The sequence below is a fragment of the Triticum dicoccoides genome, chromosome 4A (genome assembly GCF_002162155.2).
Source record: "Triticum dicoccoides isolate Atlit2015 ecotype Zavitan chromosome 4A, WEW_v2.0, whole genome shotgun sequence".
NCBI classification, from domain to species: Eukaryota; Viridiplantae; Streptophyta; class Magnoliopsida; order Poales; family Poaceae; genus Triticum; species Triticum dicoccoides.
The window spans coordinates 562,909,947-562,936,322 of record NC_041386.1 but is presented as its reverse complement, the minus strand read 5'-3'; positions in this window follow the sequence as shown (position 1 = coordinate 562,936,322).

The following is a 26,376-nucleotide window of genomic DNA, read 5'->3' as shown; positions in this document are numbered from 1 at the left end:
ACTCGCCCTCGTCGGCCCGCCTGGCCCGCGCGCGGCCCGAGCCGAGCGCCGCCCGCGCCCGTTTCTTCTTCCCCGAGCCAGCGCCCGCCTTCGCCGGATTTCACCTCGTGCCACCGCGCCTGCCATCGCCGGCCACCATGGTCTCTGTCGTCACCTCGCCGCCCCCTGCCTCGCCAACGTCGCCGTGGCGTCCCGACGCTCCGGCAAGCCGCGCCACCGTCCCTGCCGCCTCGTCCGCACCACCAATCGCCGTCGGAGCCGCGCCCTTCCTCCATGATGCCGCGTCGGAGCTCCCCAAGTCCGGCGACCCGAGCTCCAATTCCGGCGAACATTGTAACCCGCACCAGATCCAGATCTGGGACATCCTCACGGTTGACTTTTTCCTACTAACCCTAGAATTTTTGCAATCTTCGCCATGTCGTAACTCCACATCCATAGCTCCGATTTGCGCGTGTAGCATATCAAAATGTTCATATCAAATAGTACATCATTTCATCTCATTGCACCATTTTCATTTGAGCTCATCGTGATGCCCGAAATGCTGTTGGAAGAGGGCTATGTGATAAAATTGCCAGGTCTGTTTCATCAAATAGATATTTGTCATTTTTGCCATGATTAATGTGTGCATGATATGCTCCTGAGCTCTACATGAGTTTTGTTATATGCCATGCCATCTTTATAGAGGTGCTTACCATGTATTTTTGTGATATGTGTGGTGACTAGCACAAGCTTGCAAAGTAGTGCAATCGGTAATGCTGATTTCAGGGACTTAGTATTTCACTAAGTCCTTGAGATGATTTTGTCATTATGCCATATGTTCATGTTGTTTCCTTGTGATCCGTGCCTCTCTTGAGGATGATCAGTAAGGATGATTTGTTAACATTGTGGGGATCTATCCATCCGTGTCTTTGTTTGCATTTATGGAGCACCCTAGCTTGAGTCAATCGAGCTCTACTTTTTGCTATTTCGTGACTGACAGATTGTTGACTTGTTAGCGATTTTGCCGAGGATGTTGCTATTGATCCGTGCATGCTATGTTGTTGTTTTTGCCATGTCTAGCATCTATGCCATGTATTCTTGATGGGTGTATGCTTAGTTTGTCATGCCATGCTCTGTAGTGAGTGCATCAAGCTCGTAAACATGCCTACTTGTTAACTGTTTTGCATGCTCCAGTTTTTCACCAAGTCTGAGATCTGTTTATGTTTTTGCCATGTTCACATGCTTGCAATCGTATTTTCTGATCCCTTTTGGCTCAAGGTCACTAATGGACTTTTGTTAAGTGCTTTGAGTAGCTTCATGCCATGCCTTGATTTGCCATGTTAAGTTCATGTAGCTTGTAGTTTTCATGTTCTAAAGTGTGCTACCTGATGTTAAATTCCAGACTTGTTAATTTCACCTAGTCTGAAACCTGTTATCATTTGCACATTTGCCATGCTTGTTTGAACCTGTTAATGGATGAATTAGCCGTAGCTCAGTGTTCATCTTTTGTCAAGCATCATGAATGGATCCATGCTGTAACATATTTATCTTGATGCATTTAGATGACTACTTGCTGATTATCGCAGACCGGTGCCATATTTGTTTTGCTTGCCATTTCCAAACCGTGCATCCGATTCCGGTGATCTTTATATCAATTTCAACCGAAATCACCTCACCTTTCTAGTGGCACTCTTGCATTTCCATGTTGATGCCAGGTTCAATCATTTATTTTCAAATCTTGCATATGCATCACATATCGCATCCCGCATAGCATACCATGTTCGCATCATGTTGTTTGAGCATTGCATGTGGTTGATTGTGTTCCTTTTGCTTGTTTGTCTTGTTTGGGTAGAGCCAAGAGACGAGTTCGCTAACGAGGAGCCCGTTGAGTTTGCTTACGAGGATCAAGCCGACTCTGACAACTTTGCAGGCAAGATGATCACACCCTCGAAATCACTTCTATCTTTGCTTGCTAGATGCTCGCTCTTTTTATATGCCTATGCTACGATACCTACCACTTGCTTATCATGCCTCCCATATTGCCATGTCAAACCTCTAACCCACCATGTCCTACCAAACCATTGATCGGCTATGTTACCGCTTCGCTCAGCCCCTCTTGTAGCGTTGCTAGTTGCAGGTGAAGATTGGAGATCGTTCCTTGTTGGAACATTGTTTATTGTTGGGATATCACTATATTATATTGTTTATCTTAATGCACCTATATACTTGGTAAAGGGTGGAAGGCTCGGCCTTTTGCCTAGTGTTTTGTTCCACTCTTGCCGCCCTAGTTTCCATCATATCGGTGTTATGTTCCTGGATTTTGCATTCCTTACGTGGTTGGGTTATAATGGGAACCCCTTGACAGTTCGCCTTGAATAAAACTCTTCCAGCAATGCCCAACTTTGGTTTTACCATTCGCCACCTAGCCTCTTTTTCCCTTGGGTTCCATGGACTCAAGGGTCATCTTTATTTAAACCCCCGGGCCAGTGCTCTTCTGAGTGTTGGTCCAACCTGTCAGCTGCCGGTGGCCACCAGGGGCAACTCTGGGCTGGCCTACCGGAACCTTGGACAATCCGGTGTGCCCTGAGAACGAGATATGTGCAGCTCCTATCGGGATTTGTCGGCACATTCGGGTGGTGTTGCTGGTTTAGTTTTACCATTGTCGAGGATGTCTTGTAACCGGGATTCCGAGCCTGATCGGGTCTTCCCGCTAGGAGGAATATCCTTCATTGACCGTGAGAGCTTGTGATGGGCTAAGTTGGGACTCCCCTGCAGGGATTTGAACTTTCGAAAGCCGTGCCCGCGGTTATGGGCAGATGGGAATTTGTTAATGTCCGGTTGTAGACAACATGAAACTTAACTTGATTAAAACGAATTAACCGTGTGTGTTACCGTGATGGTCTCTTCTCGGCGGAGTCCGGGAAGTGAACACGGTGTTGGAGTAATATTTGACGTAGGTTGTTCTAGGATCACTTCTTGATCATAGTTCTTCGTTCGTGCTTTGCCTTCTCTTCTCGCTCTCTTTTGCGAACAGGTTAGCCACCATATATGCTAGTCGCTTGCTGCAGCTCCAGATATTACCTTGCCTTACCTATAAGCTTAAATAGTCTTGATCGTGAGGGTGCGAGATTGCTGAGTCCCCGTGACTCACAGGTTACTTCCAAACCAGATGCAGGGACCGATGATACCACTCTAGACGATGGGCTTGAGCTCAAGTGGGAGTTCGATGAAGAATCTCGCCGTTACTATGTGTCTTTCCCAGATGATCAGTAGTGGTGCCCAGTTGGGGCGATCAGGGACCGTGTCGCATGTTAGGGTTGATCTTTTATTTTGGTACCGTAGTCGGACCATGAGTGAATTGGATGATTGTAATGTTATTCATGTATTTGTGTGACCTGGCGAGTGTAAGCCAACTATGTACCTTTTCCCCTATTATATATTTACATGGGTTGTTGTGAAGATTACCTTACTTGCGACATTGCTTTCAATGCGGTTATGCCTCTAAGTCATGCTTCGACACGTAGGAGATATAGCCGCATCGAGGGCGTTACCAGTTGGTAATCAGAGCCTTCCCCGACCTTAGGAGCCCCCCTGCTTGATCGAATCGTTGGCGTTGTTGAGTCTAGAAAAATGTTTTGAGTCATTTAGGATTATATATATCAGAGAGTTTAGTAATTATTTTTACTCCCCAGTCCCTTCATCGCTCTGGTAAGGCATCCTGACATAGAGTTTTGACTCTTCTCTTCTCAAATTTCACTAAAAAAAATTAGGATCACGCGGGTATCTTGGAATCGTTTCGATCGATTTGTGACGAGAACATTGTTCTTGGTGCCTCCTGTCATTTAGGGGTTGTGGCAGTGTCCCGGGGAGTTGAGCTCCGAGGTGTTGTCGTCACAATTTTATCGTTGAGATTCTGGAATACCTGAGTTTGGCCGACATCGAAAATCTCTTTTATGCAGTTGTTGGTGAGATAACCTCGACGCCACCTAGTACTGGGGCGGGAGTTTGGGAGTATTGCCATAACTTGTATAACGGATGCTTTTTGAAGGTTGAGGTAAATGATTTCCGAAGTTTTTCTCGGTTATGTGTTGAAGGATGGATACATCTGGATGTAGGGTTTGCTAGATTTTGGTGAGATATTATGCTTCCCCTGTATCCCCAACACATGATTGCATAACCGGAAAGGTTCGGGAGTTTCATAGGTGGGAATTCTTGTAGCTATAGTTCTTCTTCCACGGATATTTGGTTTGAGATTGGGTGATCCTTACTGAGTATCCCTTCTTGTTCCGTACCTTGTTGTTTTTCTTCTACCTCAATTCTAAGTGGCTTCTCAATTTATGGATATGTGACCATTTCAATTGGAATGCATTCGTTCATTTTGTTCGGATGTGAAGACTATATATTGCAATTTCAACCCGTTTGATTCAGCTTCGAAATTTGTCTCTCAATGTGCTAATGGATGTCAACCTCTTCAGGATGGCTCCTCCAACGCGCACGACTCCGAATCCTGATCCGCCACCACCACCTCCACCTCCGGAGGCATGGCAAGCTGTGATGGCCGCTACCAATGAAAACATGCAGCTGATCATGCAACTTCTTCAAGAGCGCAACCAGGGGAACCAGGGCCAAGGCAACAATCAGAATCACTTTGCTACACTCAACCAGTTCCTTGCTAACCAGCCAAAGACCTTCAGCAATTGTGTTGAGGCAACAGACACTGATGATTGGCTCATGGACATATGCAAGCATTTTGAGTGCAGTAATGTCAGGCCTAAGGACTTTGTCAAGTTCGCTTCCTTCCAACTCAAAGACCAAGCTACAAAATGGTTTCAACAGTACAAATATTCTAGAGGAGGCCGTGTGATTACCTGGGATGAATTCCGTCAAGACTTCAAAGCTCATCATATTCCTCAGAGCATGGTTGAAAGCAAGCGTGAGGAATTCCGCAACCTGAAGCAAGGCTCTATGTCTGTCTACGAGTACAACAAGATGTTTTAGAAGCTCACCCATTTTGCTAAGCAGGACATCCCTGACAAGAAGAGCATGATATATCAGTTCAGGGGTGGTCTCAGAGAAGAAATCCAGCTAGCTCTTGTTCTCTTTGAGCCAAGAGGTACGATGAGTTTTACAACATGGCAATGAAGCAAGAGACTGCTCAACTGAAGTGCGATGCTTCCAAGAAGTGAGTCAGAGATGCTACACCTTCTTCCTCAACTCAAGTGGCTAAGCAGCAGAAGTATTGACTTCCTCCTCCTCCGTTCCGTCAGCCTTATCAGCAGAAGAGCAAAGGTGGCAGTGGATCTTCCCACCCACCCAAACCTGGCTTTCAGAACAAGACTTCGTCTCAAGCTCCAAGATCAAGTGCTCCGTATCACCGTCCGCTTTCAGAGGTCACGTGCAACAAGTGCCAACAAAAGGGTCACTATGCCAACAAATGCTTCAATTAGAGGCGTCTTCCTCCTCCTCCTCCTGTGAGATTGGCAACTACAGCTATGGTCAAGCATAACCACAAGCACGCCAAGGTCAACTTGATGAATGCAGCTCAGGCAGAGGACTCGTCAGATGTTATCATGGGTAACCTTCCTGTTAACGATATTCTAGCTAAAGTTCTTTTTGACACTGGTGCATCACATTGTTTCATCTCAAGACCTTTTGCATCTAAGCATGAGTTGGCTTTGCAAGTTTTGCCTAGACCGATAGCAGTTGTCTCTCCCGGTAGGCGCATGAATGCTAACTCCATTGTTCCGGATGTTACTATCACATTGGGTGATTACAAGTTTCTGTCTTCTCCTACGGTTCTTGGTGACTCGGATATCGATCTTATTCTCGGAATGGATTGGCTTTCTAAGCACAAGGCTCAGCTTGATTGTGCTGCCAGGCAGATTCAATTGACTCATTCGTCTGAGGATGTAATTGTCTTTGCCGCTCGTGATGATACCATCCGTCTGTTTTCTCTCAATGAGAAGGGTGAACTGGATGCCATCTCTCAAATTCCAGTCATTTGCGAATTCAAGATGTCTTTCCAGAAGAGCTTCCAGGAATGCCTCCGCACCGGCCAGTTGAATTCGTCATCGATCTTGAGCCTGGCACGGAACCTGTTTGCAAACGTCCTTACAAGCTTGGACCTGAAGAGTTGAAGGAGCTGAAGAAGCAACTCGATATTCAAGAGCGAATGGGTCTCATCCGACCTAGTTCTTCTCCGTGGGGTTGTGGAGTTCTTTTTGTGAAGAAGAAGGATGGAACGGACCGACTTTGTCTTGACTACCATCCATTGAACAAGAAGACTATAAAGAATAAGTACCCACTTCCCAACATCAACGAGCTATTTGAACAACTCAAAGGTGCTCAAGTATTCTCCAAGCTTGATCTCCGTATGGGCTATCACCAGATTCGTATCCGTGAGCAAGATATTCCCAAGACGGCGTTCAGAACAAGCTATGGTTCATATGAATACACTGTCATGTATTTTGGCCTCGTCAACGCTCCTCCGACTTTCTCTCGCATGATGAACTTCATATTCAACGCCTACACAAATGACTTCGTCTTGGTCTACCTCGATGACATTCTGGTCTTTTCGAAGAACAAGGAAGATCATGCCAAGCACTTGCGTTTGGTGCTCGATAAGCTCAAAGAACATCAGTTCTACGCCAAGTTCTCAAAGTGCGAGTTTTGGCTCGATGGGGTTCTCTATCTTGGGCATATCATCTCTGCCAAGGGCATAGCGGTGAATCCTGAGAAGGTGTCTGCAATTGTGAATTGGGAACCACCTCAGAACGTGAAGCAACTCCGCAGCTTCCTTGGTCTCGCAAGCTACTGTCGAAGGTTCGTTGAGAACTTTTCAAAGATCGCCAAGCCTCTTTCAAACCTTCTCCAGAAGCACCTGAAGTACGATTGGTCTCCTGAATGTGACATCGCTTTCAACACCTTGAAAGAGAAATTAGTCACTGCTCCAGTTCTGACTCCTCCTGATGAATCCAAACCGTTCGAGGTCTTCTGCGATGCCTCTCTTCAAGGTCTTGGTGCAGTGTTGATGCAAGAGAAGAAAGTTGTGGCTTATACCTCTCGCCAGTTGAAGCCCAATGAGAAGAACTACCCCACTCATGACCTCGAGTTGGCGGCAGTTGTGCATGCTCTTTTTACTTGGAGACATCTCTTATTGGGAAGAAAAGTGGACATCTTCACTGACCATAAGAGTCTCAAGTACATCTTCACTCAACCTAATCTCAACCTCAGGCAGACTCGTTGGGTCGAAATGATTCAAGAGTATAATCCGAGTATCGAATATACTCCAGGCAAGGCCAATGTAATTACTGACGCATTGAGTAGGAAGGCTTACTGCAACAGTCTGATTCTCAAGCCTTACCAACCCGAGATTTGTGAAGCTTTTCACAAACTCAACCTTCAAGTTGTTCCTCAAGGTTTCCTCGCCAACCTTCAAGTCTCTCCTACTTTGGAAGATCATATTCGTGAGGCTCAACTTCTTGATGCTATGGTGAAGAAGGTGAAGATTGGGATTGCCAAGAGTCAATCCAAGTACAAGTGCTATCGCCTTGATGACAAGGATACTCTCTTATTCGAGGATCGCATTGTTGTGCCTAAAGGTGACCTTCGTAAAGTCATTATGAATGAGGCTCACAGTTCACTCCTCTCTATCCACCCTGGGAGTACGAAGATGTACTAGGACCTCAAGCAGGCTTATTGGTGGACTCGAATGAAGCGCGAGATTGCTCAGTTCGTGAATGAATGTGATGTCTACAGAAGAGTGAAGGCAGAACACCAACGACCAGCTGGTCTCCTCCAACCTCTTGCCATTCCAGAATGGAAGTTTGACCACATTGAGATGGACTTCGTGATTGGGTTTCCAAAGTCCAAGCGTGGCAATGATGCTATATCCGTTGTCATCGAAAAACTCACTAAAGTGGCTCATTTCCTACCTATCGAAGAGTCTATCACTGCAGCTCAATTGGCGGAGCTTTATACCTCTCGGATTGTCTCTCTGCACGGTATTCCGCAGTTGATCTCTTCAGACCGTGGCAACATCTTTACCTCCAAGTTTTGGGATTCTTTTCAGAAGGCCATGGGCACCAACATCCATTTCAGCACAGCTTTTCATCCTCAAACTAGCGGTCAAGTCGAGCGTGTCAATCAGATTCTCGAAGATATGCTCAGGGCTTGCGTTATCTCTTTTGGTATGAAGTGGGAAGATTGTCTTCCATATGCCGAGTTCTCCTACAACAACAGCTTTCAAGCGAGTTCGGGCAAGGCCCCATTTGAAATTCTCTATGGCAGGAAGTGTCGTACTCCTCTTAACTGGTCAGAGACCGGTGAACGTCAACTTCTCGGAAATGACTTGATCACAGAGGCAGACGAAATGTGCAAAGTCATTCGTGATAACCTCAAAGCAGCGCAATCGTGCCAGAAGAGCTACTATGATAGTAAGCATCGTGATTTGGCTTTCGAGATCGGAGACCATGTTTACCTCCGCGTCTCTCCAATGAAAGGTACTCGTCGCTTCGGTATCAAAGGGAAGCTTTCCCCTAGATACGTGGCCCTTTCAAGATCGTTAGCAAGAGAGGCGATCTCGCCTATCAACTCGAGCTTCCTTCAAACTTTGCAAATGTGCACGACCTGTTCCATGTCTCTCAGCTCCGCAAGTGCTTCAAGACCCCTGATCGCACCGTCAACTTCGAATACATTGATCTCCAAGAAGACCTCTCTTATTGTGAGCACCCAGTTGCTATTCTTGAAGAGACTGGACGCAAGACTCGCAATAAGTCAATCAAATTCCTCAAAGTCAAGTGGTCACACCATTCCGACCGTGAAGCCACCTGGGAACGCGAGGATCACCTCCGTTCTAAGTACCCAGCGTTTTTCCAGTCCTAGATCTCGGGACGAGATCCTTTCGTAGTGGTGGAGTGTTGTAACACCCCTGATTTAATTTACCTTATATGTACTCTAACTCTTGCCGTTTCCGGCACTAAGTTATTTTATTTCCTCGGATTCGGGTTTTTGTCTTCGTGTGTTGTTGTCTTTGTCATGCATCTCATATCATGTCATCATGTGCATTGCATTTGCATACGTGTTCGTCTCATGCATCCGAGCATTTTCCCCGTTGTCCGTTTTGCATTCCAGCGCTCCTATCTCCTCCGGTGCCCCTGTCTACCTCTTTTCGTGTGTGAGGGTTAAACATTTCCGGATTGAACCGAGACTTGCCAAGCGGCCTTGGTTTACTACCGGTAGACCGCCTGTCAAGTTTCATGCCATTTGGACTTCGTTTGATACTCCAACGGTTAACCGAGGGACCGAGAAGGCCTCATTTGGTGTTGCAGCCCAACACCCTTCCAATTTGGCCCAAAACCCACCAAAACCCCTCCTATCGTCTTGAGCGTTCGATCACGATCGCGTGGACAAAAACCGCACTCCTTTTGGAGCTTCCTAGCTCCCTCTATGCCTATAAATAGCTCTTCCTCCAAAAATCCCGGGTCTTCTTCCACCCTAACCCTAGAAAAACTCCACCCGCCGCCGCCGGACAAAAATCCGGGCAGCGGACGTGTCCTCCTGCTCCGCCGGCCCAATCCGCCATCGCTACCTGTCCCGGGCGGGACCACAGTGCTGCCTCGCCCGCGCCGGCCCGCCTAGCCCGCGCGCGGCCCACCCCGACCTGAGCCGACCGCCGCCCGCACCCGTTTCTTCTTCCCCGAGCCGGCGCTCGCCTTCGCCGGATTTCACCTCGCGCCACCGCGCCCGCCATCGCCGGCCACCGCGGTCTCCGTCGTCACCTCGCCGCCCCCTACCTGGCCGACGTCGCCACGGCATCCCGACGCTCCGGCAAGCCGCGCCACCGTCCCCGCCGCCTCATCCGCGCCACCAACCGGTAGGGATGGTAATGGGTCAGGTTTGGGGCAGGTGGAGCTGGTCCAAATCCAACCCATGACCCATCTTCATACCCTCTACCCATCCACCAAATTATCCATGGGCACAACTTGTGCCCATGCCCAAACCCGCTGGATACCCACATATCCATGGAGCTCCATGGGCATAGAAAAGTCAGCATGAAGCCTTCCCAAATATCAAATCAACTCATCATCATTCACTCACAAATGACAACATAAGCTACATGCATAAGTAGGTAAGAAGTAATAAGATGAGTCCTTAAGTGTGACATAACAGAGGTTGATTATGTAGCATATAGCTCATGGCACAAGTTGCATATTTCCTGCCATTTCCCATTGATTCGCTCTTTCTACTATCACTGGCATATGACCCCACATGTCATACGGGTATCCATTGGATATCCATGGAGCACAAACTATAACCATGCCCAACCCGGCTGTTCGTGGGTATCCATATCCATGGAACCATGGGCAGAAATGTGCTCCATACCCTTGCCCAACTGGGTCGGGTATCCATGGGTATCCACATCCATGGATAAAATTGCTATCCCTACCAACCGACGTCGGAGCCGCGCCCTTCCTCCACGATGCTGCGCCGGAGCTCCCCAAGTCCAGCGACCCGAGCTCCAATTCCGGCGAACATCGTAACCCGCGCCAGATCCAGTTCTGGGACATCTCCACGGTTGACTTTTTCCTACTAACCCTAGAATTTTTGCAATCTTCACCATGTCATAACTCCGCATCTGTAGCTCCGGTTTGCACGTGTAGCATATCAAAATGTTCGTCTCAAAGAGTACATCATTTCATCTCATTGCATCATTTTCATTTGAGCTCATATTAATGCCCGAAATGCTGTTGGAAGAGGGCTATGTGATAAAATTGCCAGGTCTGTTTCATCAAATAGATATTTGTCATTTTTGCCATGATTAATGTGTGCATGACATGCTCCTGAGCTCTACATGAGTTTTGTTATATGCCATGCCATCTTTACAGAGGTGCTTACCATGTATTTTTGTGATATGTGTGGTGACTAGCACAAGCTTGCAAAGTAGTGCAATCGGTAATGCTGATTTCAGGGACTTAGTATTTCACTAAGTCCTTGAGCTGATTTTGTCATTATGCCATATGTTCATGTTGTTTCCTTGTGATCCGTGCCTCTTTTGAGGATGATCAGTAAGAATGATTTGTTTACATTGTGGGGATCTATCCATCCATGTCTTTGTTTGCATTTATGGAGCACCCTAGCTTGAGTCAATCGAGCTCTACTTTTGCTATTTCGTGAATCCTGACAGATTGTTGACTTGTTAGCGATTTTGCCGAGGATGTTGCTATTGATCCGTGCATGCTATGTTGTTGTTCTTGCCATGTCTAGCGTCTATGCCATGTATTCTTGATGGGTGTATGCTTAGTTTGTCATGCCATGCTCTGTAGTGAGTGCATCGAGCTCGTAAACATGCCTACTTGTTAACTGTTTTGCATGCTCCAGTTTTTCACCAAGTCTGAGATCTGTTTATGTTTTTGCCATGTTCACATGCTTGCAATCGTATTTTCTTATCCCTTTTGGCTCAAGGTCACTAATGGACTTTTGTTAAGTGCTTTGAGTAACTTCATGAGATGCCTTGATTTGCCATGTTAAGTTCATGTAGCTTGTAGTTTTCATGTTCTAAAGTGTGCTACCTGATGTTAAATTCCAGACTTGTGTTAATTTCACCTAGTCTGAAACCTGTTATCATTTGCACTATTTCCATGCTTCTTTGAACCTGTTAATGGATGAATTAGCCGTAGCTCAGTGTTCATATTTTGTCAAGCATCATGAATGGATCACTTCCATGTATTTTGTTGTCATGTTTGAGTGCTGTAGCATATTTACCTTGATGCATTTAGATGACTACTTGCTGATTATCGCAGACCGGTGCCATATTTGTTTTGCTTGCCATTTCCAAACTGTGCATCCGATTCCGGTGATCTTTATATCGATTTAAATCGAAATCACCTCACCTTTCCAGTGACACTCTTGGATTTCCAAGTTGAGGTCAGGTTCAATCATTCCTTGTCAAATCTTGCATATGCATTACATATCGCATCCCGCATAGCATACCATGTTCGCATCATGTTGTTTGAGCATTACACGTGGTTGATTGTGCTCGTTTTGCTTGTTTGTCTTGTTTAGGTAGAGCCAGGAGACGAGTTCGCTAACGATGAGCCCATTGAGTTTGCTTACGAGGATCAAGTCAACTCTGACAACTTTGCACGCAAGATGATCACACCCTTGAAATCACTTCTATCTTTGCTTGCTAGATGCTCGCTCTTTTGCTATGCCTATGCTACGATACCTACCACTTGCTTATCATGCCTCCCATATTGCCATGTCAAACCTCTAACCCACCATGTCCTACCAAACCGTTGATCGGCTATGTTACCGCTTCTCTCAGCCCCTCTTATAGCGTTGCTAGTTGCAGGTGAAGATTGAAGATTGTTCCTTGTTGGAACATTGTTTATTGTTGGGATATCACTATATTGTCTTGTTTATATTAATTCACCTATATACTTGGTAAAGGGTGGAAGGCTCGGCCTTTTGCCTAGTGTTTTGTTCCACTCTTGCCGCCCTAGTTTCCGTCAATATCGGTGTTATGTTTCCAGATTTTGCGTTCCTTACGCGGTTGGGTTATAATTGGAACCCCTTGACAGTTCACCTTGAATAAAACTCTTCCAGCAATGCCGAACTTTGGTTTTACCATTCTCCACCTAGCCTCTTTTTCCCTTGGGTTCCGTGGACTCAAGGGTCATCTTTATTTAAACCCCCGGGCCAGTGCTCCTCTGAGTGTTGGTCCAACCTGTCAGCTGCCGGTGGCCACCAGGGGCAACTCTAGGCTGGCCTACCGGAACCTTGGACAATCCGGTGTGCCCTGAGAACAAGATATGTGCAGCTCCTATCGGGATTTGTCGGCACATTCGGGCGGTGTTGCTGGTTTAGCTTTACCATTGTCGAGGATGTCTTGTAACCAGGATTCCGAGTCTGATCGGGTCTTCCCACTAGGAGGAATATCCTTCGATGACCGTGAGAGCTTGTGATGGGCTAAGTTGGGACTCCCCTGCAGAGATTTGAACTTTCGAAAGCTGTGCCCGCGGTTATGGGTAGATGGGAATTTGTTAATATCCGGTTGTAGATAACATGAAACTTAACTTAATTAAAACGAATCAACCGCGTGTGTTACCGTGATGGTCTCTTCTCGGCGGAGTCCGGGAAGTTTACACGGTGTTGGAGTAATGTTTGACGTAGGTTGTTCTAGGATCACTTCTTGATCATAGTTCTTCGTTCGTGCTTTACCTTCTCTTCTCGCTCTCTTTTGCGAACAGGTTAGCCACCATATATGTTGGTCGCTTGCTGCAGCTCCAGATATTACCTTGCCTTAACTATAAGCTTAAATAGTCTTGATCGCGAGGGTGCGAGATTGCTGAGTCCCCGTGACTCACAGATTACTTCCAAACCAGATGCAGGGACCGATGATACCGCTCCAGACGATGCGCATGAGCTCAAGTGGGAGTTCGATGAAGACTCTCGCCGTTACTATGTGTCTTTCCCAGATGATCAGTAGTGGTGCCCAGTTGGGGCGATCGGGGACCGTGTCGCATGTTGGGATTGATCTTTTATTTTGGTACCATAGTCGGACCATGAGTGAATTGGATGATGGTAATGTTATTCATGTATTTGTGTGACGTGGCGAGTGTAAGACAACTATGTACCTTTTCCCCTATTATCTATTTACATGGGTTGTTGTGAAGATTACCTTACTTGCAACATTACTTTCAAAAGCGGTTATGCCTCTAAGTCGTGCTTCGACATGTAGGAGATATAGCCGCATCAAGGGCGTTACAGTCTTCCTCCACCGAGTTAGGGCGTGGAAGATCTGCATAGATGAACTTCACTTCTCCACCTCACAGTTCGTCGTGTTCTTTGTTTAGGGTAAGTAAAAGATACTTTTACTGCCCTCTATGATTCAGATGATTATCTACAAAATCTTGAAAGGTGTTTTTCTTCAAATCTTCACACACTAAACACCTCACATGTCATCTGTTCTTGATTCATTTCTCTAAGCTGCAAATTTCTCTTCAAGATTCCTCAGTTGTGCGAATTTCTGATCTGTACAACTCTGGAACCTAAGACTAAGAATGCTCAGTGAAATTCTTCAAGACTAGTCTGGTCAAATTCCTCAAACTTGTTCTTTTTACAAAACCTTCTAAGAACGCATATGACCTCTCCAAATTTCTCGCAACTATACTCTGTTCACAGGTACTCATGTCCACTGCTGAATCACTAGGTTCTCATCAACTTAACTCATTTGCAGTGTTCCTCGAAGAAAAATTGCATACTTCTTCAGAGAATTCGATTGTTCAAATTCCTCAACTGAAGAAAATGGCTGACGGCAAGAATCCATAGAAAAGGAGGAAAGAAGCCAGAGGTCAACACAGCGTTTGAAATCGCTGATGACATCTATGCTGGGTACTGCACACCCTCTAAGGAAGATAAAAATTAGCGCAAGGTGCGCATTCAAAAGATTGAGAGGAGATGGGCAAGAGAGTGGAGGGAGTGCAGATATGTCACTCCAAAGTATATGGAGAAATTTGCACTAAATCCTCCATGTCTAAGACCTCCGTTGGCACATGGACAAATAGCTGATCCCACCAGCCTCAAGCGCGGTGAGGACTATCCTGACGAATGGGCCAAGTGCCAGGCCAAGTTGGCCAAACAAGCAAAAGATGCAGTGAGGAAATTCAACGAAGACTCTGCTGCCATTGCTGCTGTTGAGGCCTCTATAAAGCCGAAGAAGGCCATGCCTAAGAAGCCTGCTCATAAGCCTAGTGCTTCACTAGCAATGCCCTCACGGCCAAGTTCCTCGGCTATGCCCTCACGGCTAGATTCCTCAAAGCCCTCAAGGCCAATTCCTCATGCTGCTCCTGCTCCTCCAAAATCCTCAGCTCCTCCAAAGTCCTCAGCTACTCCGACAAAGTCCTCTGCACCTGTGCATCTTGCCACGTGCCAAAGGACTACATGCATCTCTATTGCCTCAGGAGCTTCAGCTAGTTCCTCAGCTGCACCCAATTCTTCAACGGGACCCTCTCTGCTGAAGACAAAGGCCACTGCTGGACAAGGTCCTCGCCCTAGTCCTCAGAAGAAGCAGGTTGCCTTCCAAGTGCCATCTAAAGAAGACAAAGCTGATGATGAAGAACTTGCTGAGATCATCAGAGATAGGCAAGTCAGGGCCGCTAGAGCCAAAGGCACAAATGTACCACTACTTCTGGATCCCAAGGTGATCCTCGACTATATTGATCTCTGGCACAAGGACCCAAACACTCCTATCACTACAAAAAAATACACTTCCGTGATGATACGTGTTTGTCACAGTAGGTCGCTTTTTTGTCATGCATGTACATCCATGACAAATTTATGACAGAATCAAGATAGTCATACCTGTGCTGTCGTAGAAGTGTTCCATGACATTACCAAAATTATCATCACGGAAGTGTCCACTTCCATGACGATAAATCACGCGTCACAGAAGTGCTTTCGTCAAGGGTGACCGACACGTGGCATCCACCATAACGGAACGCCGTTAAGCTATCGGGTCGGGTTTTGGACCCGATAACCCGTTAACAGCCCCGACCAATGGGAAAATTCCACATGTAAAATTCTTATTGGTCGGACGAAACACGTGTCAGCTTGTTAGTGAGTCAGATAGGCACCTATGATATGTCGACACGTGGCACGACCCAACAAGTTTAAATGGGCCGGCCCAACTGAAGGCCCACAAGATTTTGCGGACCATAATGTGCCGGCTCAGCTAAAGGCCCACAAGATTTTGCGGACCGTAATGGGCTGGCCCAGCTAAAGACCCACAAGATTTTGCGGGCCATAATGGGCCGGCCTAGGTAAAGGCCCACAAGATTTTTGTGTGCCATAATGGGCCGGCCCAGGTAAAGCCCACAAGATTCTTGTGGGTCATAATGGGCCGGCCCAGCGAAAGGCCCACGAGATTTCACCGACATTAATGGGCCGGCCCAGCTGTAGGCCCAGAAGATTTTGAGGACCCTAGTAGGCCAGCCCATTAACTGGCTGCCATGTTTTGGGCCAAATGCCGGCCCATATTTGATCTGGTCCATTAATGGTCTGCCACGCTCCGGGCCTAATAGTGGCCCATATGAGATCCGGCCCGTTAAAAGCCTACCACGTTCTGGGCCAAATTACGGCCCAGATCAGGTCTGGCCCTTTAAGAGGCTTTGGGCTCAATTATGGCCCATATCAGATTCGGCCCGTCAACTGCACGCTATGCTTTTGGGCCCACTTGCTAAAGGCCCACTTAGTAATTCGGCCTGATATTAGTTTTGGCTTGTTAAGGGCCCGTTTAACATTTCGGCCCTATATTAATTTCGGCCTGTTAAAAGCCAGTCATATAGTTGGGCCTAACTACGGCCCTGTTTGCATCCGGCCTGCTCGCAACCGATATCTGATTGGGCCAAACAAGGATCGAGACAATTTTGGCCTGTTAAAAGCCCGTGATTTGATTCGCACAATCATCAGCCGGGGTTCATTTCATGCTGCTGCGTAACTAGTATGAATTAAGAACAAAGCTACTCTATAAAGTAAAGAAATTACGGCATAGTAACTTAGAATAAACCTACACTATACAATAAAGGGTTTAAGGTATATTACATCCACTGGGCATCGAAGTTTGCCACCAGTGATCATAAAGCGCAATGTAGAAGCAGATTACAAAAACTGGGCACCATTGCAGCGTAACAAAATAATATTGAACCGAGACCACTTCCAAGACAGTTCAAGAAAGGTTAGCCTTGCGGGGGAACTGCTACGCAAGCTGCTGAGCAAGGCTGTGAGACCGACCTAGCATGTCGGTCATAGCTTCCAGGTGTAGCTATTTATCGATGAGATTCTCATTGGTGTTCTCCGCAATCTTTCTTAGAGATAGGACTTCAAGTCGAAGTTGAGTTGCAGAATGCCTTTCTGCTAGAACTTGGGACTGAAGAAGTCGAACTGATTCAGACAACGAATTCTGTGAGCTTGTCTAACTGTTAGTGTCAAGTAACTTGAACACTGCATCAAGACAAGACTTTGGGGTTGTCTCGCTATCTTCAAGATGTTTTGCCTTCTTTGCTGCAATATATGTTGGGTTTGTCTCACAGCCTTCAGCAGACTTGTGCATGCCATCAGGCATATCACCCTGAAACAAAGCAGAGAGATGACAGGTTTTCCACGTGTATAAACAAAGATGATAACTGTTCTGTCAATTCTATCCAATTTCAAATTAGAAAATAAAGAGTATGTTCAAAATATCAATAGCATAATTTGGCATTGTTCATAATGCGGGGAGCTTCACCACACTACTGGATTACCATGTCAACATAACAAGCATAGATGAAGGGCAAAGAAAATCATTGTATCTATTTCGGATAATGTGCATGGCATGTTGTTCATATCATATGCCACATTAGTAAGATAAAACTGGAGATGACAAGGTGAAAACTTGGGCTGGTTCACCACACACTGGATTATAGATCCACAAAAACAAGCATACATATAGGGAGTATTAAGTAATGTGCATGGTATGAATAAAGAATTTGGTTTTACAAGTAAAACTTAGAACTTACGGTTCTTACGAACATGCATTTTGGTAGAAACAGCAAACTAAACAGCAGTAAACAATAGGGAGTATGGGCAAATTAAATAGCAGTTGAGGATAAAGGCTTTAGAAGGACTGACTTACATTAACAGTTAACACCGGCTTTATAATGCCCTTCTCCATGTCAAGGGAAGGATAACTCAAGAATTTCAGCACAGAATCTTCTTCATAAGCATTGCCTATACTCTACATTTTGTAGAGAGTAATTATAAATATGATAATACTGGAAGGGGTAGGGGATAATGAAGATAAGATGCATATTGATGCTACATAATCAACTACCAATCCCTGGAAGTACATGCGTTATAGGACAAAATGTACTGACAAGAGCAATGGGCTACACTTCTGCACTGGCATTGTCTGTGTATTCTAGTTGTTGGTAAGATTAAATATAGATCTGATCTTTTTTAGTAAATGGTGGGCGAGGGAGATAAGATGCAGAATGCTACAAAATGAACCAATCCCTCTTCCCATAATAAAGAGTGTTTTGAACACTGGTGTACTGTACAAAACGTTCTTATATTATGGGACGAAGGGAGTAGCTGTTAATGTAAGTACAGTGATAGACCACGTTCAGTCCTTACAAGAGGACTGCAGAGCTAAACCTCTTCAAAAGCATTGGGTTGATTCTGAATTTATGTAAGAGTCCATACGGATCTTATAATGTCCACCAAATGGACGATTACGAGGCTAACATGTGCAGTGATGCTACATAATCAAACAACTATGAAAGTAAATATGGTCATACAGGGCAAGAGGTACTCACAAGAGCAATGCAGTGTGCAGTATAGTTGCGAGATTCTGTGGTCCCTTGAGAACAAATGTTCTTCTGCTAATAGTTTTCGTACAAGTGAGACATTAAGGCAAATGCAGAAATGTAGTTCAAATTGTGATGTGATATCATAGACAGTACCTTACGCTGCAGCCAAGACCAATGTGTAACAAGATTATTCCAGTCACCGTCGGATAAATGTAGCACCGGAGACTTTACAGAAATTTCGTTCAAAGGCTTGCCATCGAAGTGCGCTTTCCTCAGGTAGGAACGATACTTCATCAACGAGTGCTTGAAAAGCGCAACCAACCCTTGCTCGTCATCACAATCCAGTTTGCGCCTCGCCTATTTAAAAGAATGAAATCTTGTGTCTTCTATCAGCAGAAACATATGCCGTAATGAACATGAATAACATTAGTACATTACTTACGCGTAAGTTGCGGAGGAAGACTAGAAATTGTTCTGTTTCTGCGGTATAATCTTTCCATGAAGGAAAGATGCGCACAAAGTTCTTGACAACAACATAAGCTTCGTCTTCTAAACTGGGAAGAAATGGAACAGGGGTCCTATTTGCTGCAATTGGGGCTCTCTCTGGTTCGAAAAGGGATTTGGCAACTGGATTTGGTGTACTCTTTGCTGGAATGGGGTTTTTGCGTCGTACAACTGGTGCTATGTCAACTGGCATAATCATACTGTTTGCTGCAGTTGGGGTCTGCTGAGTTGGGGCATCAGAAATGACCAGTGTAGTAGGGCTAGAGTCTGATAGAGTTGGGGTATTTTGTGGGTCGGGTGATATTGCAACTACACCTAATGGGCTATTTGATTTATCAGGTGCCACTACCTTTTCCAAATACTTTGCTTGTGCTCCTCCACGATCAGCAATCGCCCTCTTCCTTTTGAACATCTGATACACAAGAACATCATTTGAATGGATAAATATGGTATGATGACAGATGGAATATGTACTGAAAATGGATAGGCAGGGCGTATTCACATACACGATGCGTAAACTAAGCTAATGGCAGTTCAACAAAGTAGAAGCAATGCAAAGCATCAGTTGCAAGATATGTGCGAGCAATGTATCCTTGGAAAGTTAGAGCAAGTACCTTGATGGGTGAATAAGATAGGGCATCTTCCTCTGACTCCTCCACTAGGGAGCTACATGACTTAGGTCCCCCTCTAGCTCAGAATCACTGTTAGGATCATATTCTGAGCATGAATCGGTAGGTGGAGAGTGTTTGCATTGCATTGCATCCAGACTTGATTTCAGTCCTTTAATGCCAAGTTTGACAGCCATGGCATTGTTCTGCTTTATTCTTTTCATGCGCGCAAGCTCATAATCATTATGATGCTATTTAGAATCTGAGATTCATGAAAACATAAAAAGTAGTCAGATTATCTATGGAATGCATTGCGGTTTCAACTCGGAGAGTGTCTCCCTATAAACCCCTGCATATGCAAAGTTCACCTCCCCAACCGTGCTGACCAGACCACACACAGATATACACACCCGAGCGGCGAACATGCATTTTCGAAACTAATTTAGGAACATTTAGCTGACCAATTAAACAACTCTGTTTTAATAATATTAGATTCGTATTTGAACAACTAAGCTTGTTTAGCTTGATGGGTGGAGAAGTGTTATTATGAAATGAAGCACATATTCTGATCGTATAGTGATCATAAAAGGGGGAAACTCTAAGCATATATTTTTTAGCAAAAGAGGGTTTCCCCTCTGATTTCTATTAAAGAAACCACCACGGAACCAACATTATCAATTAAACCCTAAGCATGATCAATTAAACCGTATTATGGTTGTGCCATGGCAGATTTGAAGCTGCAAACCGGAGAAATGATATTTAGCATCCATTGTTTGCTTCAAACTAAGAACTAAATTCTAAGAGCTGAAAAGAAAGTAGAGTAACCAAGTTAAGATCTATTTTCTGGTTGAGATCAAAAAGTTGAGGAGATATGAAGTACCACCTCTCTTGCGGCGCCGTGTAGGCATCGGGGGTGCGATGGCTATCAGTGGCTTTGAAGCAGATCTGCGACGGTAGACGGGTGCATCGGGGGATAAGTCCTGTTGCGGTGGAAGAGAAGGTCGTGTGAGCAGCCCCGACAAAGAGGACGACAGCGCCGATGAAGCGAGAGGACGCGATGCAAGGCTATTGGTCCGTCGCCGTGGATGAGAAATGTCCATCTCTAGCAGTGGACGACGCGGTCTTGGTAGGTGCTCCGGCATGGTGGAGGATGGTGGCGATGGATGTGGTGGAGGACGGCAGCGATGGATGGGGTGGCGGACGGAGGCTGGTGTGGGAATGGGGTGTTCTAGCGCGGACGGTGTATGAATGGGAAAATGGAGGGAGAGGTACGGGGAACCATGTTTTTGGGACGCGCCTGTCTGAAATATGGGAAAGTTATGAACTTATCCCCCGTTTCAAATTTGGACGTCTCGTTGGTTGGGGATAGGACGGTAATCTCGCATCTCCCAAATATTTTCCGGTAACTATTTCGGGCGAGGAGAGGGTGTTTTGCCGCCCACGGTTGGCGCCCATGGTGTATGAACAGGGCTGACAAGTAGGGTGGTTGTGTCACGTCTGATGGAAGTTACACATCTGCCCCTATTTAAAATATTAGCCTACATCTATTTCGAACGAGGAGAGTTTGTTTTGCCGCCCACCGTATATGAATGGGGAATGGAGGGAGAAACAGAGGTCTTTCAGACGAGCTTGAATCAAATGAGTTTTGCCGCCCATATTTGATGCTCACCATGTCGGAATGGGCTCAAAGGCGGTCGTGTCACGTATAATTGAAGTTACTAACCTACCCCTATTTAGAGTAGTGGAAATCGGGCTGATGGATTGTCCGTGTAATGGGTAGACAGTAATTTCCATCTCCCAAACACTTGGCTTCGGGCAGCCGATGTGGGAGTGGACATTTTGTTGTTTCTTTCGAATTTTGGGACAATAAGCATCCACGTTTACCCTAGAAACTAAATTCGAATCCATTTTGTATTCCTATAAGAATCTTTATAAATCATTCTATGTGTTTTTATATATCTTCAAAAGGACGACAAAGATGTATTCCACTGTCATATATGAATATGGTTTACAAATGCCGATACTCAAATTCAGAAACTAGAATCCAGTTTAAGGTGAATTCGAATATTTGGAACACTTCATGTCCAACTCAAATGTCACACGCAGCATAATGTGTACTCCCATTTAGATATGTACACAAGCGATGTATCAAGATTCAAATACCGAGTCAATCAACCAACAATGTATGGAACTAATAGACATATAAACACTTATAGAATATATGGATCAATAATATCAACTAACATACATAAGCCAGGCCATTGTACTTTTTTTTGGCTACAACAACATCCTTTTTTTAGCTAGCATCTTGGCCCTTTCCGATGCGTGACACTTATGGTCCATCTATACTAGTATTGCTGAATGCACATTCAGCCCGATTGGCATATTTGTAGGTCTGGCACAACAATCCAAATGAAATGTCTCTGAGTCTTATCAATTAATACAGACTTGTGCTCAAATAAAATTACAAACAAAAAAACAATTATTACATGATATCTAAGACAAATGGTTTGATTGATTACATGAACAGACAACACAAAGGTAATTCAACTATGGAAAGAACATTTCACCTATGATTTACCAAGTAGGAATTTAATTTCCTTTTTTCCTTCAGGACCTTAACAATCTGGTCAGTCTTAGCTTGCTTCGTTTTGAAATCCACCAAATATTTAATGGTTGTCTTGAGTACTGCTTGTGATTGTGCTGTTTGCTTCCTCAACATGTCAACTTCATCTCTAAGTGCAGAAGCAGAATCTCTTTCTACCACTAGTTTAGCCTCTAGAGCATCAGTAGTTGGCAATTCATAATGCACGATTGGGCCGGTGCCACTGTTGTGGGATGATGCAACGTCCATGGGGACCTCGCTCTTTGATCTTGGGCTATCCTGTTTTGCCATTAAAGTTCCGATTGGATTCAGAAAAGTTGAAGTTAGCAAAACATCTCAACTGGGAGTTATAACAGCAAACCAGTTAAACAAACAAGTAATTAAAGAGTTTCAATTGGATGTTGAAAAGTAGTTATTAACATCATTGTAACCCGCTGTTGCAGCAGCAAAGTAGTTAAACAAACAAGTAGATATTTAAGTTAAGGCAAACAGGTAATTCTTAACAGTAAGTATCAAACACATAGATAGGCGCAGTCTACAATATGATTAATTAATAGGCTGTGCCATTATGTAATCAGTAGCAAGATAAATTAAGCCAAGCAATGTAATTGAACAATTTTGCAATAAGTGGCTAACTAGAATTCCGAGAAGCAGGTAACTGAACTTACACTAGTTCTTTGTACAGGCACACTACAACTTCTTTTTTGCTTACATGGTTGTACGAAGGAGTCCATGGCATCAATTGCTTGGATACGCAGTCCCAATACTTCTTTCTTCCCACACTGCATGGGTAAGTCGAATGGTTAATCTGGTAAGATGGTGCGTCCTTGATATGTTATATGAGGACGTGTAGTCAGACTAGTGTAGCCAAACACATCACACTAGCTTTTACTATATATTTCATGTGATTACTTTTGGCATATCGAGATCTAAGCAATCTACAATAGGATGAAAAGACTGACATCCTTCACATTATTGGCGAACTCAGTTCATAGAAACAAGCAATTCAACCATTCTGTGGGTAAATCAAAAGCTCCACTGGAATATTTTTCACTATCCAATCATACACGCAAAAAGGGGTGACGCCACCATAGGGCCTGGTATGGGCGGCCGCCTCAGGTGGCTGGAAAGTGTGCACCTAGTTTGAGTCGTCCAGGTTGGCCCACACTAGTTTTGTTCGTCCCAACGCACGAGCAGGCAATGTAAAAAATGAAGAAAAATGTTTCAATCTGGATGGGCCAATAACATAAGTGCAAGGCAGGCCCTATAGCAGGCTCGCGACCCAAACGAGCGCCTCCCATATCGATCGACAGCAGGAAAAATCTCAATTCATTCGCTCCAGCCTCCAGTCTGGTTTGCTCCTAACCTAGCCGCCGCTGGACAGACCGACACAGCACTTCCTCACGCCCTCGTTGGAGGGCGGCCGTCGGGCTTCAAGCGAACGGAAGGACAAGAAGATGAAGATCCAACCCTGGGTGTAGCCTGCGTGGGAGGCAACGGCGGCAGCACGAGCATGGCATCGAGCTTGCGCAAACGGGCAGTCGCTAATTGTAAGAGTAGCATGCGCAACGAGCAGGTACATCACATCCCTGATTATATCTAATTCAATTTTCAATTTTTGGCCAATAGTTAAACCTGACGGTGTTGTAAAACTGCTTGTATGTAGGGAATCTATGAGAAAATGAAACCAATTTCTACTTATTTTATAACTCCCCCAATCAATACTGAACTGACTGAATCTGATGTATCTAATCAAGTTTCCGGTGCAAACATACAAGCTCATGTTGTTCTTGAGCCTGAAGTGTCTAATGAGCAGACTGCTAATGAAGGATTTGATGCAAACATTTTACATGCTCCTGGTGATGAACATATAGTGTCTAATGAGGGATCTAATGCAAGCACTTTGCAAGCTCATTGAAGGATTTAGTGTCTAATGATGATCTACTATGTTGAGAGAGACAAAGATTTGCAAGCATTGATGACAAGCAAATTACAGTGCATTTTCATAGCTTGAGGAAACGTCGAGGCCATCTACCAGAAAGTCCCCGTATCATGACAACATAGCATAAATACTTTTCTAATATGTTGTTTGAAACTATTGGAATACTTGTGCAGGATAGATATATTGATATGCAGTTTGCACACTGGTTATACATGCAATTACACTTCGATATTTTCAGCCAGAGAACGAATAATTCAAGCAGGTACAAACCATGTTTGTAGTCCTTGTACACCATGTTGCATTTTGTGTTTTTTGGTGCTTGCATCATTTAGTGTTTATAATCTGAACTACTTTGGATCATTAGCTGGTTTTCAAAGTGCATGTAGCTTCACATTTCTCAAGTTATGTTGATTTCCGGAGTGCAAGTGCCTTTCAAATTTTTTAAGTTAATGTTCGCCCCTGGTAACTTGAATTCATGGATCAGCCACTACACACAAATCATACACGAATGCCAGTACGAATTAAATGAAATGCAGGGACTTACGCTAGCTCGTTGTATAGGCTCACTGCAGCTCTGCTTGCGCTTGGGATGTTCCATGTACAAGTCCATGTTACCACTTGCTTGGATGTGCAGGCCTTGTGCTCCTTGCATCCCCCTCTGCATTTTTGACACGGCGAATGGTTGATCAAATAAGAGGAATCGACCTTGATGTTGTACCGGAGGACAGATACTTTCAAGGTTATACGGGTGTGCAAGATGTGTACCAGATCCCGTAGCGCCGTCATGCTTCGCTAAAATATGGATTTGCTTGTTTCAGATGATATCTCCAGAAGAAATGAGAGTTAAGATCAGAGTTGCATAGACGTGTAAGCTAAGAGAGCAGTGAAAGGATATCCAAACATCGTCGGAACAGTGCACAAGGGAGTGATGTGTGGATACCTAGTTCGGGCCGGCGTTTGGGCATGCTCGCCTAGCTAGAGTGCGGGTCACTTTAGAGCCGTTGAGGGTGATGCACTGGCGTTGGCTGGCCGCGCACGGATGCAGATCTTGAGTGGCAGCGGAGCGCTAAGATGCGGTGGACGAGACCGTTGGTGCAGCCCCAACGGCCTCGGGGGGCGGAGGTGCGACGATGTGCTCGGTGAACTAGCCCCGATGAGCTGGGAGACGACGTCAGTGAAGCGCACCTGATGCGGTGGAACTCGGTGTCTGTGAGGCACGTCAGTTGCGGCAGCCGACGTTGTCGGTGGACCACCCGGTGCAGTGGACGAGGGCGTAGATGAGGTAGCTCCGGTGCGGTGGTGAAGCGCGACTGTCGTCTTCGTCGTCGTCGTCCGGCACAGAGGTGAATGGTGGGGAAAGAGACGAGAGGAGGGGCGATTCGAGGGTTGGCGGCGAATTAGGGATTTGAGCAATCTGGGCGCGGAAGGGGACGGTGGAGAAGAGAGATTTTGCAGGGCTGGAATTGGGGCCGCCAGATATTTCAATCCAAAACGTGGAAGCGCGAACTTATATTGTCGTCGTCCTTTTTGGGGGGGGGGGTGTCTGGGTGCTTCACGTCCGTCCGACACATGCGACCACCCCGACAGGACTATGCTCCGGTGCCTTAAGGCACCTGCCTCTGTGTCCATGACATATGGGCCCAACAGGTGGCTGGCCCACATGTCAGTGACGCAAAGGAAGTTGCCTTTAAGGTACGGAAGCAGCGTCCACAACGACACGACCTTGGTTTGCCTGGTGCGCCTACATTTGAGAATGCAAACGAATCTTCTTTCATTTGCAAACAAATCTGTATGTATTACCATGCCCGTGTTTTCCTTGCAATAATTAGTCATTCGAAACGAGATACTCCATCCGTTCACTTTTGTAAGTCATTTCAAACAACTTAAAATGAACTGTTTTGCACATTGTCTGAAATGTCTTCAAGGTCTTATAAAAGTGAACAGAGGGAGTACTATAAATTAATTAATGAGGAGTTATTTGAAAAAAATCAAAACGGTACCCACGCTAATGTGGATTAGAGTGTGTCTCACATAATTAGTTATTTTAATTAGAGTGTGTGTCACGTAGTTAGTTATTTGAATTAGAGTGTGTGTCACGTAACGATCTCCAATTCTAACGTGGATTTCGCATTTCACTGTATCCACGCTACTTTTTTAATACAAATGCATATGTATATGATGAACACCATGGTAGTGAGAAAACTTTTGGATGGATTCAAACATATGACCTACAAAATAGCACAACAAGCTGAGTCAATGTCAACTTTTCGAAACTTTGTATGGCACGAATTCAAAATAATTACCCGTATGCCTGCTCCTCGGTTCAAATCTTACAATGTACACCAAATTGAAACATCGATATTAAGTCTCATACTATGTACATTCAAATGT